The sequence below is a fragment of the Diadema setosum genome, chromosome 9 (genome assembly GCF_964275005.1).
Source record: "Diadema setosum chromosome 9, eeDiaSeto1, whole genome shotgun sequence".
Taxonomy (NCBI): domain Eukaryota; kingdom Metazoa; phylum Echinodermata; class Echinoidea; order Diadematoida; family Diadematidae; genus Diadema; species Diadema setosum.
In genome coordinates, this window is record NC_092693.1 from 19,471,551 (window position 1) to 19,489,147 (window position 17,597).

Here is a 17,597-nt window from a genome sequence, read left to right on the forward strand (position 1 = left end):
GCGTTTATACAATTGAGTATATCATGAGATGAAAACCAACAACATAGAGAAGTAAATGCCCGTTAATACGCCGATTTCAGTGATAACAACGCAAGGATAGAATTTATTGATTAAAACGACCGTAAAGAAATGCATGTTCGTCGGTATTTACCGACCATGATAGTTTTCAATGTTCATTACACGTTTCACGTATTTTTCCTCCCAAGCGAGGCTACGTAACAAATCACACGCTGCTATATACCTTGCACATTTTGCCCGTGCCAAACGGCACATAACATCTGTCAAAATATGCAGTATAGATAGTTTCTTTTAAGACATAGAGCATAATTTCCGAGCATGTTTTCAAAGCATCGCATGCACACTGCTACTCAATGGCACCCGGTTACCTCGCCCTCCAGAAGAAAAAAAAAAATGATAAAAACTACTGTACATGTAACATGTATGCAGAGATAAATACAAAACTCTCGTGGTTTGCATACTATGATAAGAATTTGGTATCGCAAGTCACAGAATGACATTTGTTTTAGGTTCGTACAAAGATAACCTTTTTAAGGCACATGAAGCATCCCGTCTCCTCAAAGAGGGAAAAGAGATGTGGGGGAGGTTGTTTGTTTTGCTTCACCATCGCAGAGAGTATCTTACTCAAATTACGTGCGGAGTACAGCTGTAGAGTCCGACCTCTCCTACCCGGCCTCCGTTTATCCGGACGGGATTTCGCCATGACTTTTTTTTTTTTCAATCTAATGATTACAGGGGAAAGGGGGATTCTAAACTCAGATAAAGATTCCTGCACAAACTCACATGAATTACTTAATATCATTTCCAACGTACATCAAAATGTCATCCAAATAAGACATTTACTACCCCCAAATCGCAGCAAGAACATTGACGGAAAAATCTGCAGTAAATCAGGGCACTGTGCGGGCAATCGTTAATTGAACAAATTATCAGAAAAATCTGAAGGCAGACCAGGTGGGGAGGACGTGACATGTTCAAGCAAAACTAATACATGTGCATGTACTGTATAGCTACCACTGGGTAGGCAGCTGTGTGTATTAAACAGTGAGGCTCCTATATCCGGCCAAATCCCTTATCCGGATGAGCGCCGGTCCCGACAGGTCCGGATGGGAGAAGTCGGACTGTATTTCGAATTTGAATAACGTTTTTTGTTTTGTTTGTTTGCATGAAAATTCAGTGAACAGACAGTCTACTTTGGATGATACGAGAAATATATCAAATAGGCTTGCGTATATGCTCAAATATTACTTATTTACAGCTTTAGACCATCATCGTTCTTTTCTTGACGTTCTTCCGTCACAATAGTATATCCTGTGGATGCCAGTATAAACAGAGCATTAATTTTCCTACACTGCTCTGCTATGATGAAGTGAATAATATGAGACTGAATTCGCCACAAAAACTCTGAACACCTATTGATGTATGTGTACAATGCAGAGCGGAATAAACGATATCAACAGAACAAAGAATGCAAATTTTTCATGAATATATACAAATTTCGACCGTTTTTTAATAACCAGACACACAAATCAAATAGATGCATATTATGCCACTTCTCAATAGCTAGGGATAGAGGTCTGTCATTTATATTGCGGACTGCATTATATCAACGATTAAAATAATGAAGTAACAAAGTGACTGATGCAAAAAATGTATTGTATTCGTGCTGGATGCTGCTTTCCCATGTAGCACAAAATAAATACAAAGTGCAGCGTGTCCGATGTCAATTCCTCTCAGTCAAAAATCCACTCCTCATAGTATGCCTGTTGGACAAGAAAAAATGATAATCATGAATAAATAGATAAAGAAGAACTGACAAAAATAAATGATGACTTAACACAACACACACGCACATACACAACATAATCCCGCCACAAAAGCCGATACGTCAGTAATTTTCATTACTTTCAATAACAAAATATTGATGTCGGGGCATCAGGATTTCATATTCAAACATTTCAGTGGTCCGAACGTCCCACCGGAGGAAAATGTACCCGCAATGAATAAAATGTATGTTTGTATATATATATATATATATATATATATATATATATATATATGTGTGTGTGTGTGTGTGTGTGTGTGTGTACACATATATATATAATTATGTAGGCCCTATATATACCTTTTTAATTTATTCTCATCTATGTTAGCGTCGAACCTGTTTATGTATACACCATAATATGAGATGAAATAAATTAAGATTTGGGTAAAATGATCGAGAGAGAAAAAGATTACTGTATCTGTATCTTACATCCTCGTCTACTCGTTTCGCTTCTCTGGCACCCTCTGGATACCCATAGACTGCTCCATCTCCAGTCTGGCGGGTTCAAGAGAAAAGAGTTGAAATAGAATTTAGCTCATATTTAATAAACAACAGTGGATTCAGTGAATAGAACATAATAATGAAGTTTGGGGAAACCGCAAAGTTTCGGTTTAAAAAAATCATATATATATATATATATATATATATATATATATATATATATATATATATATATATATATATATATATATATATATATATATATATATATATATGTGTGTGTTTGTGTGTGTGTGTGTGTGTGTGTGTATGTGTGTGTGTGTGTGATATGCTGTTACCGCTTGAGAAGAAGGCTCCGACGATTCATATTTTCAGTAGGACAAAAATAATTTGTAAAGAACGGAAAAGATAACGCGATCCCTGCATCCACATAATTGTTATGGCCAGGCATCTGCTGAAAGTATACACAAACACACATCCACGCACAAGCGTTATTATATAATTATGTGAAATAGATTTCATGCAGCTAATTAAAAGTGTATAAAGAACATACTAGAGGCTGCCGTACTATGTAAAACAATTATGATATCAATTTTGTCATTGGTTGAATTATACACCACTACGTGAAGCGTCATATACATACAGTGCAGGGTCGTGCCTTCCACTATAGAATTTTGCACAGGGAATCAATGATGCATATGACATTGTGTTGCATTGTCATGCACAATAAGTCTGCGAATTCAATGTCATACATTTCATTATTATAAAAAGATATTGATTATGCCAATATAATTTGTACATGCATTTGCATACATAAAATGAGATTATGACGATAGCTAATGAGCTGACAATGTCACCTGCAGTGTATGATTAAATTTTGTGACAGAAGTGCCCTGACTGACAGACATGACGAGTTTAATGAGGTTTTGAAATGTCGATGATGTAACATAGGTTGAAGTTCTTAAAATTTGCTTTCGCAGAAAGGATTAGTTTATTTAATCCGTCTGCTTTTTTTTTCCCTTTGGCGCTGCTGTGTATAGAAGAAAAAAAAAGACAAGACAAGAAAAATTTTGAAACATGACTTTTTTTTTTTTTTATAACGCGGGAATAATGTAGTTTTTTTCTGCAATGAAGGTACTGAGGTTTTCTTGACAAAGTTGCAAACATGCATCGAATCAAGACCGTCTTACAACAGACGTAAATTGCATATCAGTGAGGTTGGTGTGGGTATAGCGAAATAGTCTAATGAGTAATAGTGCTGGTGACATAACGAAACACATTTGTTAAACAAAAAGAAGAAAACAGTAGACTAGAATAGTAAGTTCTCCAAGATGTCCGGTCTCCAGTTTTTCGAGTGAGGTAAAAATGATAATTCATTGTGGCCATTGCAGAAAGCGTTGTTCATTAATCTGTTTATTTGAATTGTATTGATGTATAAACGCAGCTCTCCACTCCTCACAAGAATAAGACATGATATTATTTCCCCTTCCACAATAACTATACTGGAGTTGCCGTCCTTAATATTAAAAACCATAGTAAACAGCCATGCGAAAAGTATATTACGGCGAAGATTTCGGATACAAGAACCATGGGCGTTACGATGAGAATGAATGAATATACACTTCATGGCGAGCTTGTCATAGTATAGTTGAAACTCGATATAAAGAGATCTGATGCAACAGAATACCTAATATAACAAACTAACAAACTAATTTCTCCGGTATATTCATTTTACTTTGTTTTGTATTGTTTATTGACTGCTCATATAACAAAATACAGATATAAAGAAAAAATTGTCTCGGTCCCAATGATCTCTTTATACTGGGTTTCCACTGTACTGTTCAATAGATGATTGACACAACACGAACCTATGAAATGAACAAGACATATGACATAAAGGTAGACGTTTATAAAAGGGGATAAAGCTAAAGGATAGAAGGAATCAAATCTTACATTGTCTTTTGCTCGTTTCTCTTCGTTGGCAGCCTCTGGATATCCCATAGCTAAACCATATTTTGCCTAACATGGATAAAGGGAAATTATTTTAATTGCATTGATGTAGACGTATACGCCTAATCCAGGAGAATAAGACATTAGGTATTCATTTTGCTATGCTGCGTCTTTTTCCCCTTTATTATGTTATTCTGCAATTCATTAGTTTTTTTTTTTTCATTCTTTGATGTATATGCCATTTATTTTTGACCGAAAAATACTAAAATATATAAAAAGAATAATACATTATTTTATACACTTCCTCAATAACGATGTAGGGCCTATCGGAGTTGCCGTCATTATAGCATCTATAGTATAATAACCATGGTAAACTGCCATGCAAAAAGATAGGTCGAAAATTTTGGATACAAGTACCATGGCGATACGATGATAATAAATGAAAATATACTTCATACGAGCTTGCCTTATATTACAGTTGAAACTCGATAGTGTAACAAAATACATAACATACTAATTTCTCCGGTCTTCGTGTATCATTTCCTTTGTTTTGGATTATTCATTGACTACTGATACAACAAAATATCTGATATAAAGAACAATAAATTGTCTTGGTCCAAAGGATCTCTTTATACTGAATTTCCACTGTACTACTCAATAGGGAATTGACACTTACATAAACATACCAAATGAACAAGAAATGTTATGACATAAAGATAGACGTTTATAAAAGTGGATAAAACTATAAAGAGAGAAGGAATCAGATCTTACATTGCCTTTTGCTCGTTTCTCTTCGTTGGCAGCCTCCGGATATCCCATAGCTACACCACTTCCTACTAACTAGTCGGATAAAGGAAAATTGAAATGGAGTTTGTTTACTTGAATTGCATTGATGTAGACGTCCATGAGAATAAGACATTTTGTATTCATTTTGTTATGCAGTGTCCTTTTTTCTGCTTTATTATGTGATTCTGTAATTCACTTGATTTTTTTATTCTTTAGCTGTAAATACAATTTATTTTCTACAAAAAATACTAAACTAAAGAAAAGAGAGAATTAGACTAATAATATTATAATTATATGTTTTACGCTTCCTCAATAGCATCTAGTAAAATAATCATGGTAAACGGCCATGCAACAAGATAAGTCGAAGATTTTGGATACAAGTATCATGGCGTTACTTTGATGATAAATGAATATACACGTCTTCAGACGAGCTTGTCCTAGTACAGTTGAAACTCGATATAAAGAGATCTGATGTAACAAAGTTCTCCGGTCTTAATGTATTCATTTCGTTAGTTTTGTATTGTTTATTGACTACTGATATCTGTTATAAAGAACAACAAATTGTCTTGGTCCCAAGGATCTCTTTATACTGAGTTTCCACTGTACTATTCAATAGGTAACTGACTGAAACGTAAACATAATAATGCGAAATGAACAAGACACATGAAATAAAGGCAGACGTTTATAAAAGGGTATAAAGCTGAAGGATAGAAGGAATCAAATCTTACATTGTCTTTTGCTCGTTTCTCTTCGTTGGCAGCCTCTGGATATCCCATAGCTATACCATATTTTGCCTAACATGGATAAAGGGAAATTGTTTTAATTGCATTGATGTAGACGTATACGCCTCCTCCAGGAGAATAAGACATTAGGTATTCATTTTGCTATGCTGCGTCTTTTTTCCCTTTATTGTGTTATTCTGCAATTCATTAGATTTTTTTCATTCTTTGATGTATATGCCATTTATTTTTGACCGAAAAATACTAAAGTATATAAAAAGAATAATACATTATTTCATACACTTCCTCAATAACGATGTAGGGCCTATCAGAGTTGCCATCATCATAGCATCTAGTATAATAACCATGGTAAACTGCCATGCAAAAAGTACCATGGCGATACTATGATAATAAATGAAAATACACTTCATACGAGCTTGCCTTATATTACAGTTGAAACTCGATAGTGTAACAAAATACATAACATACTAATTTTCCGGTCTTCGTGTAATCATTTCCTTTGTTTTGGAATATTTATTGACTACTGATACAACAAAATATCTGATATAAAGAACAATAAATTGTCTTGGTCCAAAGGATCTCTTTATACTGAATTTCCACTGTACTACTCAATAGGGGATTGACACTTACATAAACATACCAAATGAACAAGACATATTATGACATAAAGATAGACGTTTATAAAAGTGGATAAAACTATAAAGAGAGAAGGAATCAGATCTTACATTGCCTTTTGCTCGTTTCTCTTCGTTGGCAGCCTCCGGATATCCCATAGCTACACCACTTCCTACTAACTAGTCGGATAAAGGAAAATTGAAATGGAGTTTGTTTACTTGAATTGCATTGATGTAGACGTCCATGAGAATAAGACATTTTGTATTCATTTTGTTATGCATTGTCCTTTTTTCTGCTTTATTATGTGATTCTGTAATTCACTTGATTTTTTTTTTATTCTTAGCTGTAAATACAATTTATTTTCTACAAAAAATACTAAACTAAAGAAAAGAGAGAATAAGACTAATAATATTATAATTATATGTTTTACGCTTCCTCAATAGCATCTAGTAAAATAATCATGGTAAACGGCCATGCAACAAGATAAGTCGAAGATTTTGGATACAAGTATCATGGCGTTACTTTGATGATAAATGAATATACACGTCTTCAGACGAGCTTGTCCTAGTACAGTTGAAACTCGATATAAAGAGATCTGATGTAACAAAGTTCTCCGGTCTTAATGTATTCATTTCGTTTGTTTTGTATTGTTTATTGACTACTAATATCTGTTATAAAGAACAACAAATTGTCTTGGTCCCAAGGATCTCTTTATACTGAGTTTCCACTGTACTATTCAATAGGTAACTGACTGAAACGTAAACATAATAATGCGAAATGAACAAGACATATGAAATAAAGGTAGACGTTTATGAAAGGGGATAAAACCTGAAGGAAAGAAGGAATCAGATCTTACATTGCGGTCTTTTGCTCGTTTCTCTTCGTTGGCAGCCTCTGGATATCCTATAACTCTACCATTTCCTACCATCTGATATAGTCAGATAAAGGGAAGTTGAAATGGAGTTTGTTTACTTGAATTGCATTGATGTATACGCCTCCTCCACGAGAAGAAGACATTTTGTATTCATTTTGTATATGCAGCGTCATTTTTTCCTTTATCATGTGATTCTGTTATTCACTTGATTTTTTATTCTTTGCTGTAAATGCAATTCATTCCCCCCCCCCAAAAAAAAATATATATATATATAATATATATATAAACTAAAGAAAGAGAGAATAAGACATTATGTTTTAAGCTTCCTCAATAACTATTCAGGAGTGGCCGTCATTATAGCATCTAGTAAAATAATCATGGTAAACGGCCATGCAAAAAGTTAAGTCGAAGATTTCGGATACAAGTACCATGGCATTACTATGATAATGAATGAATTATACACATCATGACCATCGTAAGCTTGTCATTGTATAGTTGAAACTAGTAAAAGATCTGATGTAACAAAATATCTCATATAACAATCTAATTTCTCCGGTCTTAATGTAATCATTTCCTTTGTTTTGGATTATTTATTGACTACTGATAAAATAAAATATCTGATATAAAGAACAACAAATAGTCTTGGTCCCAAGGATCTCTTTATACTGAATTTCCACTGCACTATTCAATAGGGGGTTGACACAACATAATACGAACCTATGAAATGAACAAGACATAATTATGAAATAAAGGTAGACGTTTATAAAAGGGGATAAAACTAAAAGAAAGAAGGAATCAAATCTTACATTGTCTTTTGCTCGTTTCTCTTCGTTGGCAGCCTCTGGATATCCTGCAGCTCCACCATTTTCTACTAACTAGTCGGATAAAGGAAAATGGAAATGGAGTTTGTTTACTTGAATTGCATTGATGTAGACGTAGACGCCTCCTCCACGAAAATAAGACATTTTGTATTGATTTTGTTATGCAGCGTCTTTTTTCCCCTTTATTATGTGATTCTGTAGTTCACTTGATTTTTTTATTCTTTGCTGTGAATGCAATTTATTTTTGACGAAAAAAATATATTAAACTAAAGAAAGAGAGAATAAGACATTACATTTTATGCTTCCTCAATAACAGTCAGGAGTTGCCGTCATATGGCATCTAGTAAAATAATCATGGTAAACGGCCATGCAACAAGATAAGTCGAAGATTTTGGATACAAGTACCATGGCGTTAATTTGATGATAAATGACGTGTCAAACGTTCATGAAATCAAAACCGTCTTTCAACAGACTTCAATTCCACATCAAACGAGATTTTGGGACAGTGAAATAGTCTGGTGAATAGGTGTCAACATAATGAAATGCGCTTGTTAAAGCGCTTGTTAAAAAAAAGCCTACAGGAGTGGAAACTCGGTATGACGAGATCCTTGGGACCAAGACAATTATGCTCTTTGTATCAGATATTTTGTTATATCAGTAGTCAATAAAGAATACAGAAAAAATGAAATAAATTCATTGGGACCGGAGAAATTAGTTTGTTATATCAGGTATTTTGTTATATCATATCTCTTTATATCGAGTTTCCACTATATAGGGGAGTAACCGTCATTGCATGTTATGTAATCATGTTAAAAGGCCACTAATCTCTACATGACGCCCGGAAATGACGTTGGGGACTTCGGATTTAATCTAATCGGATTAACGTAAAAATAATAATTTAATGTCTTAAGGCATAGGGTTCACCACTGTTACACCTTTAAACCCCCAAGTCTTTCTCACAAACTCACAAACGCAGACACGCACATATACATACACAGTCTGCAAGAATTTTCAGCCTATTGAAGGAGGCAGACATAATCAGAAGAAGAAGAAGAAGACGCGCGCGCACACACACAATAGTTATTCTTGGTTTCTAGCATGATTTGAGTTAAAGGACTTTTATACATCATTTTCCTCCATGTCTACTTGCAAGTTGAAAAAACAAACTAAGAAGGTCTGAATTTATAAGAATACTCAAGGTTGTCTCATTCTCTCAAAAAAGAAAAAAAGAGAAAACATTTCATGACTTCCTATTCAACACCACCCTCTTTATGCGTTCAGAACGGATTGCACCCTTTTGGAGCATAGAACAGGATAAGATTGAAAGCTACTTATTTTCTCTTTCGTAATTTTAACATACTTCTTAACTTTGTACTATACCCAGATATAAAATGATTTGTTATTCATGCATTCACCTCCATGTACATGTAGAATATAACGCAAATCATAGCTTTAAATTTCAAGGTATACATCAATGTCTAGTACACAATTTGTATCGTCAAAGTAGAGAAAATAACGACTTGGTTCTTACTCTGTCACCGCTGTTACTATAACCGTCTGTTGGGTTGTCTGCGCCCGCTCTCCGTTTCGTCACAAACTGTTCCTGGGTTGTTAACAGAAAAAAAAAAACGGTTCAAGAACTGCTACAGGGGGATGATAAGTGCATAATGGTATTTTGACGCTTCATTGAAGTCGCAATTGTCGGGCGCAATTGCATATAAGTTGGATGATGATTGTAAGAGAACGAGTAGACTTGTATACTATAAGACCAACGTTAAAAGTTAGGACGGCTATAATACAGGGACAAGTTACTATGTAAAAATTCATCCACGAACACACACACTCGCGCCCGCACGCTCATATTATTATTCACACGCACACACACGCACTTAAAATGTATAGTTTCATGTATACTTCAAGATAACATTGTAGTGATGATAATGATGATAATAATAAGGTCTTATTTATCCAGGGTAGCCTCTTCAGTGTTGTCACTGCTCTACCAGAGGGCCCTGCCATTATCTACCCTATAGCATCGCCATCAGGTACCCATTTATACACCTTGGTCGAGAGGGACATTCCGTATAGTGGGTAAAAACATCTTGTCCAAGGACGTAAGCACTGGGCGGGACTCGAACTCGGGTCCTCCGATCGGGAGTCGGGAGTCTTATCCACTATGCCACAGCGCCCCCCCCCCCCCAAAAAAAAAAATGAATATAAATTTTTATAGATGCTTACTAAAGCCTTCTGGTCTCGCGTAGCTGAGATGTATCCTCTCTTTCCTCCTGTCGTGCAGAGAGAGAAGGAAATGAGCAATTTTATAGTAGATAACAGGAACAACCTCAATTTCAAAACAAACTATAGCAGCCTCTCATATTTTTGGCTCAGAAATAATTGAATACCTCCCCCCCCCCCCCCTTAAAAAAGGGGGAGGGTCGAACAAAAACAAATACTGTAGTGTCGGACTCTAGCATTTTTGTTATTGTTGTGGTTGTTGTTGTTGCTGCTGGTGGTGCTGTTGTTGTTGTCGTTGTTGTTTTTGTCTAGTGTCGGACTTTCAATTCATTTATTTCATTCTTCTCTTTTTTTCCAACAGAACACAACACAGTATAAATCAGGAATTATATCACAAAGGTATAAATTCAACTTTGCAAAGGATATCAAATGATACAAATAAAGTTATATATATGCATGCATACTTGCAAAAAATACATGGTTGTTTCAGTTGAGAGAAAAAAAATAAGAATTGAGAGGTCCACTAAAGGGCAAGCTTATTTGTGGATTGTGAACCACTCAAAGGAAAATCTAATGAAATACTTATTTGCATAATAGCACAAATATAATTTTAGACAAGACGGGACAAAACAGGAGACACACAGCAACATGACACGATTCGACAGAATGGATGGAAAATGAAAGGAAAGAAGGAAAAAAGAGAATGCCTACACGCTGATCAAGGAAACGAGAGAGGGAAATGAAGAGGGAACTGAAGAGGTGCTTCAAACAGCTGGTGGCTGCACACAGCCGTGCAAAATTTATGATGGCTATTTCCTTATAATGAATTCAGAGATTAATTGATTGATGGATGGATGATGAACCCTGTGGTTGAAGAGACTTAGCTAATGAAAACGAAACATCAGAGAGGGTTTAGCAGAAAGAATTTCAAATTCTGCTTAAAAGAATACAAAGAGAGAGAATTTTTTATTTCGCATCTAGGGCCTGTGTATATAAATGTATTCTGAGCCAATAAAGTTCTCAGGTCGGAGGGGTAAATGAAACTCGATAGATTGCCTGGTGGGATAATTATGAAAGAACTGGCTCCGTGTAAACATTGAATTGAATATACAGGGAAGTGCATTTGCGTAGAATTGAACATAAACTGACCAAGTTGAAAAAAAAATACAAATCTTTAATTTTAAAAATCTTATATTCAGTAAATAATGGATCTGTATGGGAACGTGGCGGGACGCCACAAATAACACGAAGTGCCCTTTTTTTAATAATAATAATAATAATAGTAGTCTATCTAATAAAGTTTGATGGGCGCTACCCCATGCTGAAAGTCCGTAATCAAGATAAGGTAAAACCATAGAGAAATACAACGTCAGCAAAGAAGACAATGGAATATGAAACTTGAGTCTAGTAATGATACCAATATTAGGCCCTACGTGAAATTATTGTACTAATGTTGATAATAATAATGTGGCCTCCATGAAAGTTTATCGTCCACTGTAATCCAGAGGAATTTTATTTGAGATACACGTCCTAATTGAGTGTCATCAAAAATAATATCTTTGCGTAAAGCTTCTATGAAATTGCTAAATAGCATAATTATGTTTAGTTTTTAAAAGATTAAGTGATAATTTATAAGCTCTTATGCGCTGAGTCACTTTTTTTTTTCAATTCGGAATTAACAATGTGTACAAGAGTATCTGGATTTTGATGTGAAAAAGAGTAAAAAGTATAAATGACAGCACGTCGGATGATCTGCAGAAGTCATTGATATAAATGATAAAAAGTAAAGGTCCTAATAAGCTACCCTGTGGGAAGCCACATTTTATGAATTCGAGACATGAAACGTTCTCGTTCAGAGATACGTATTGTTTTCGGTTTTGCAGGTAGCTCTTGAACCACTCCAAGGCCTTTCCCCGTATTCCATAATGAGACAATTTGTAAAGTAAAATTTCATGATTAATTGCATCGAAGGCCTTGGAGAAGTCCAGGGATATACCAGTAGGATGAGAATGATTATCAATAGTATGCGTGGTTGATAAACTTCAAAAGGGCATGAATGGTACTGTGTTTCTGACGAAACCCAAATTGAGAATTTGTAAAAACATCATGAAAATGTAAAAAAAAAAATTGATTGTTCTTGTAAATATCAATTTTCCACAATTTTAGATAAGAATGAAATCAAAGAAATGGGTCTGTAATTACTCATATCAGAACCATCTCCTTTTTTAAACAAAGGGAAAACCTTAGCTATTTTCATAAAATCAGGAAAAACACCACATGATATAGATCTATTAAAAATATGTGAAAGTGGATCAGCAATTGAAGATATAATTCCCTTTAAAATAAAATTACTTATATCATCATAACCAGCCAAACCAAAGGAAAGAAGGAAAAAAGAGAATGCCTACACGCTGATCAAGGAAACGAGAGAGGGAAATGAAGAGGGAACTGAAGAGGTGCTTCAAACAGCTGGTGGCTGCACACAGCCGTGCAAAATTTATGATGGCTATTTCCTTATAATGAATTCAGAGATTAATTGATTGATGGATGGATGATGAACCCTGTGGTTGAAGAGACTTAGCTAATGAAAACGAAACATCAGAGAGGGTTTAGCAGAAAGAATTTCAAATTCTGCTTAAAAGAATACAAAGAGAGAGAATTTTTTATTTCGCATCTAGGGCCTGTGTATATAAATGTATTCTGAGCCAATAAAGTTCTCAGGTCGGAGGGGTAAATGAAACTCGATAGATTGCCTGGTGGGATAATTATGAAAGAACTGGCTCCGTGTAAACATTGAATTGAATATACAGGGAAGTGCATTTGCGTAGAATTGAACATAAACTGACCAAGTTGAAAAAAAAATACAAATCTTTAATTTTAAAAATCTTATATTCAGTAAATAATGGATCTGTATGGGAACGTGGCGGGACGCCACAAATAACACGAAGTGCCCTTTTTTTAATAATAATAATAATAATAGTAGTCTATCTAATAAAGTTTGATGGGCGCTACCCCATGCTGAAAGTCCGTAATCAAGATAAGGTAAAACCATAGAGAAATACAACGTCAGCAAAGAAGACAATGGAATATGAAACTTGAGTCTAGTAATGATACCAATATTAGGCCCTACGTGAAATTATTGTACTAATGTTGATAATAATAATGTGGCCTCCATGAAAGTTTATCGTCCACTGTAATCCAGAGGAATTTTATTTGAGATACACGTCCTAATTGAGTGTCATCAAAAATAATATCTTTGCGTAAAGCTTCTATGAAATTGCTAAATAGCATAATTATGTTTAGTTTTTAAAAGATTAAGTGATAATTTATAAGCTCTTATGCGCTGAGTCACTTTTTTTTTTCAATTCGGAATTAACAATGTGTACAAGAGTATCTGGATTTTGATGTGAAAAAGAGTAAAAAGTATAAATGACAGCACGTCGGATGATCTGCAGAAGTCATTGATATAAATGATAAAAAGTAAAGGTCCTAATAAGCTACCCTGTGGGAAGCCACATTTTATGAATTCGAGACATGAAACGTTCTCGTTCAGAGATACGTATTGTTTTCGGTTTTGCAGGTAGCTCTTGAACCACTCCAAGGCCTTTCCCCGTATTCCATAATGAGACAATTTGTAAAGTAAAATTTCATGATTAATTGCATCGAAGGCCTTGGAGAAGTCCAGGGATATACCAGTAGGATGAGAATGATTATCAATAGTATGCGTGGTTGATAAACTTCAAAAGGGCATGAATGGTACTGTGTTTCTGACGAAACCCAAATTGAGAATTTGTAAAAACATCATGAAAATGTAAAAAAAAAAAATTGATTGTTCTTGTAAATATCAATTTTCCACAATTTTAGATAAGAATGAAATCAAAGAAATGGGTCTGTAATTACTCATATCAGAACCATCTCCTTTTTTAAACAAAGGGAAAACCTTAGCTATTTTCATAAAATCAGGAAAAACACCACATGATATAGATCTATTAAAAATATGTGAAAGTGGATCAGCAATTGAAGATATAATTCCCTTTAAAATAAAATTACTTATATCATCATAACCAGCCAAACCAAAGGAAAGAAGGAAAAAAGAGAATGCCTACACGCTGATCAAGGAAACGAGAGAGGGAAATGAAGAGGGAACTGAAGAGGTGCTTCAAACAGCTGGTGGCTGCACACAGCCGTGCAAAATTTATGATGGCTATTTCCTTATAATGAATTCAGAGATTAATTGATTGATGGATGGATGATGAACCCTGTGGTTGAAGAGACTTAGCTAATGAAAACGAAACATCAGAGAGGGTTTAGCAGAAAGAATTTCAAATTCTGCTTAAAAGAATACAAAGAGAGAGAATTTTTTATTTCGCATCTAGGGCCTGTGTATATAAATGTATTCTGAGCCAATAAAGTTCTCAGGTCGGAGGGGTAAATGAAACTCGATAGATTGCCTGGTGGGATAATTATGAAAGAACTGGCTCCGTGTAAACATTGAATTGAATATACAGGGAAGTGCATTTGCGTAGAATTGAACATAAACTGACCAAGTTGAAAAAAAAATACAAATCTTTAATTTTAAAAATCTTATATTCAGTAAATAATGGATCTGTATGGGAACGTGGCGGGACGCCACAAATAACACGAAGTGCCCTTTTTTTAATAATAATAATAATAATAGTAGTCTATCTAATAAAGTTTGATGGGCGCTACCCCATGCTGAAAGTCCGTAATCAAGATAAGGTAAAACCATAGAGAAATACAACGTCAGCAAAGAAGACAATGGAATATGAAACTTGAGTCTAGTAATGATACCAATATTAGGCCCTACGTGAAATTATTGTACTAATGTTGATAATAATAATGTGGCCTCCATGAAAGTTTATCGTCCACTGTAATCCAGAGGAATTTTATTTGAGATACACGTCCTAATTGAGTGTCATCAAAAATAATATCTTTGCGTAAAGCTTCTATGAAATTGCTAAATAGCATAATTATGTTTAGTTTTTAAAAGATTAAGTGATAATTTATAAGCTCTTATGCGCTGAGTCACTTTTTTTTTTTCAATTCGGAATTAACAATGTGTACAAGAGTATCTGGATTTTGATGTGAAAAAGAGTAAAAAGTATAAATGACAGCACGTCGGATGATCTGCAGAAGTCATTGATATAAATGATAAAAAGTAAAGGTCCTAATAAGCTACCCTGTGGGAAGCCACATTTTATGAATTCGAGACATGAAACGTTCTCGTTCAGAGATACGTATTGTTTTCGGTTTTGCAGGTAGCTCTTGAACCACTCCAAGGCCTTTCCCCGTATTCCATAATGAGACAATTTGTAAAGTAAAATTTCATGATTAATTGCATCGAAGGCCTTGGAGAAGTCCAGGGATATACCAGTAGGATGAGAATGATTATCAATAGTATGCGTGGTTGATAAACTTCAAAAGGGCATGAATGGTACTGTGTTTCTGACGAAACCCAAATTGAGAATTTGTAAAAACATCATGAAAATGTAAAAAAAAAAATTGATTGTTCTTGTAAATATCAATTTTCCACAATTTTAGATAAGAATGAAATCAAAGAAATGGGTCTGTAATTACTCATATCAGAACCATCTCCTTTTTTAAACAAAGGGAAAACCTTAGCTATTTTCATAAAATCAGGAAAAACACCACATGATATAGATCTATTAAAAATATGTGAAAGTGGATCAGCAATTGAAGATATAATTCCCTTTAAAATAAAATTACTTATATCATCATAACCAGCACTTCGCTTATCATTCATTGCAGTAACGATATCAACAATTTCATATTTCGTGGTTGGAACGAAAAAATAGAACTAGAATTGGATTGACCTAAAAATTGTGTCGGACTTGTGTCGGACAACAACGCGCTTATGATAACGACTTACCAGGGGAACCACAAATTCTGCACATATGCTTGTTCTTCTCGTACCCATCTTCGGTGTAGCATCCGAGGTTCGAGCAGTCTGCGAAAAGACGCACGGACAATTCAAAGTGAGAGCAGCAAAGTGTGTGTGTGTGTGTGTGTGTGTGTGTGTGTTTGTTTGGTTTTTAAGTATATAGGTGCACAAAAATGTATGGCACACTTTTGATCTCTAATATTCTTATTATGATTATCACAATGAATAACTTCACTCACGAGAAAAACTGCTCTGAAGGAGTGAACAAGATGGATCCTTACCTTTTATGAACGTGTGCACCTGCGCGGTGACTCTGCTTTATCCGAGCCAATTCTTCAGATTCGAGCAGTAAAGTGTGTATATATCAGTTCTGTCAATATCATGGGTACTGATCTTACTTGTACTGCGACGGAGAAATTATGTAAAGATGCATGTGTGTGTGTGTGTGTGTGTGTGTGTGTGTGATTTTTTTTTTTTTTTTTTTTTTGGATAGTTCACATTGCATGGCCGGCGTAACCGGGGGTTACGTTATGTGCACAATACAAAGGAATACATAAGGCGTCATCACTTTAGGCCCCACTTTTTTTTTTTAACCCGGAAGTACGTAAGTGGCACTAAAAAGAAATAGATAGAGATCTTGAAGTGTGAGCGTGGCAACGTTGTCTTTTTGCGCTGCAGACCCTTGTTTGTTTGTTAGTTTGTATTTGTTTTCGGTTTTTGTTTTTTTTTTTTTGCTTGTCAGCCGAATAAACCCGGAAGTGGAAGGGGAGAGATGAGCTGAAGACCCCCCCCCCTTTTTTTTTTATTTCTTTTTTTTTTTTTTAATTGTTAGCTCATGAAACCCGGAAGTGGGCCCCACTTTTGAAAACGCTCCGCCGGCCCTGCATTGTCACGTTATATAAATGGTGTATGACAATGTATTTGTGATCCCAAGAAGTAACTGTTAAACATAAAAGATCTCAAAAATCCTTTAAACATTCCATAACACGATCAGCAATCAGTTGCTGCAGAGTTTATATTATGACCAATACAAAACATAATCATTTGACAAGGGATTACTCAAGGCCTTATACATTCCATTCTTACTCGAAATCGTCTTTACAAAGTATCTCTGAGAAAACCTACTCCTGAAAACGCGAAAAGGTATAACATACATAGAAACAAATTAACTACCTTGATTCGAGTTTCACGTAAATCATTATTATATTTCAAATAAACTCGAAATAAACTCGAAATAAACTGCTCTTTGGCGGACCGTTAATGAAATACTTAAAAAGAAACCTACGGAATGTCCCGATAGCATTACTCATAATGATAATGTTACTATCAATCCTGACCAAACTGCAAATATCTTTAACAATTTCTTTGT

General features: G+C 34.8%; 2 long non-coding RNA genes across 2 annotated transcripts; both read right to left on the reverse strand.

The window, feature by feature from the left end:
- Positions 1-1,642: 1,642 nt before the first annotated feature.
- On the reverse strand, positions 1,643-4,303 carry LOC140232966 (uncharacterized). Its single transcript, XR_011901514.1, has 3 exons — positions 4,238-4,303; positions 2,273-2,338; positions 1,643-1,781 (listed from the first exon to the last, which is right to left on the reverse strand). It is a non-coding gene; the product is annotated as an uncharacterized lncRNA (long non-coding RNA).
- A 2,918-nt stretch (positions 4,304-7,221) lies between these two features.
- On the reverse strand, positions 7,222-9,673 carry LOC140232976 (uncharacterized). Its single transcript, XR_011901516.1, has 3 exons — positions 9,602-9,673; positions 8,056-8,124; positions 7,222-7,303 (listed from the first exon to the last, which is right to left on the reverse strand). It is a non-coding gene; the product is annotated as an uncharacterized lncRNA (long non-coding RNA).
- Between the last annotated feature and the right edge of the window lie 7,924 nt (positions 9,674-17,597).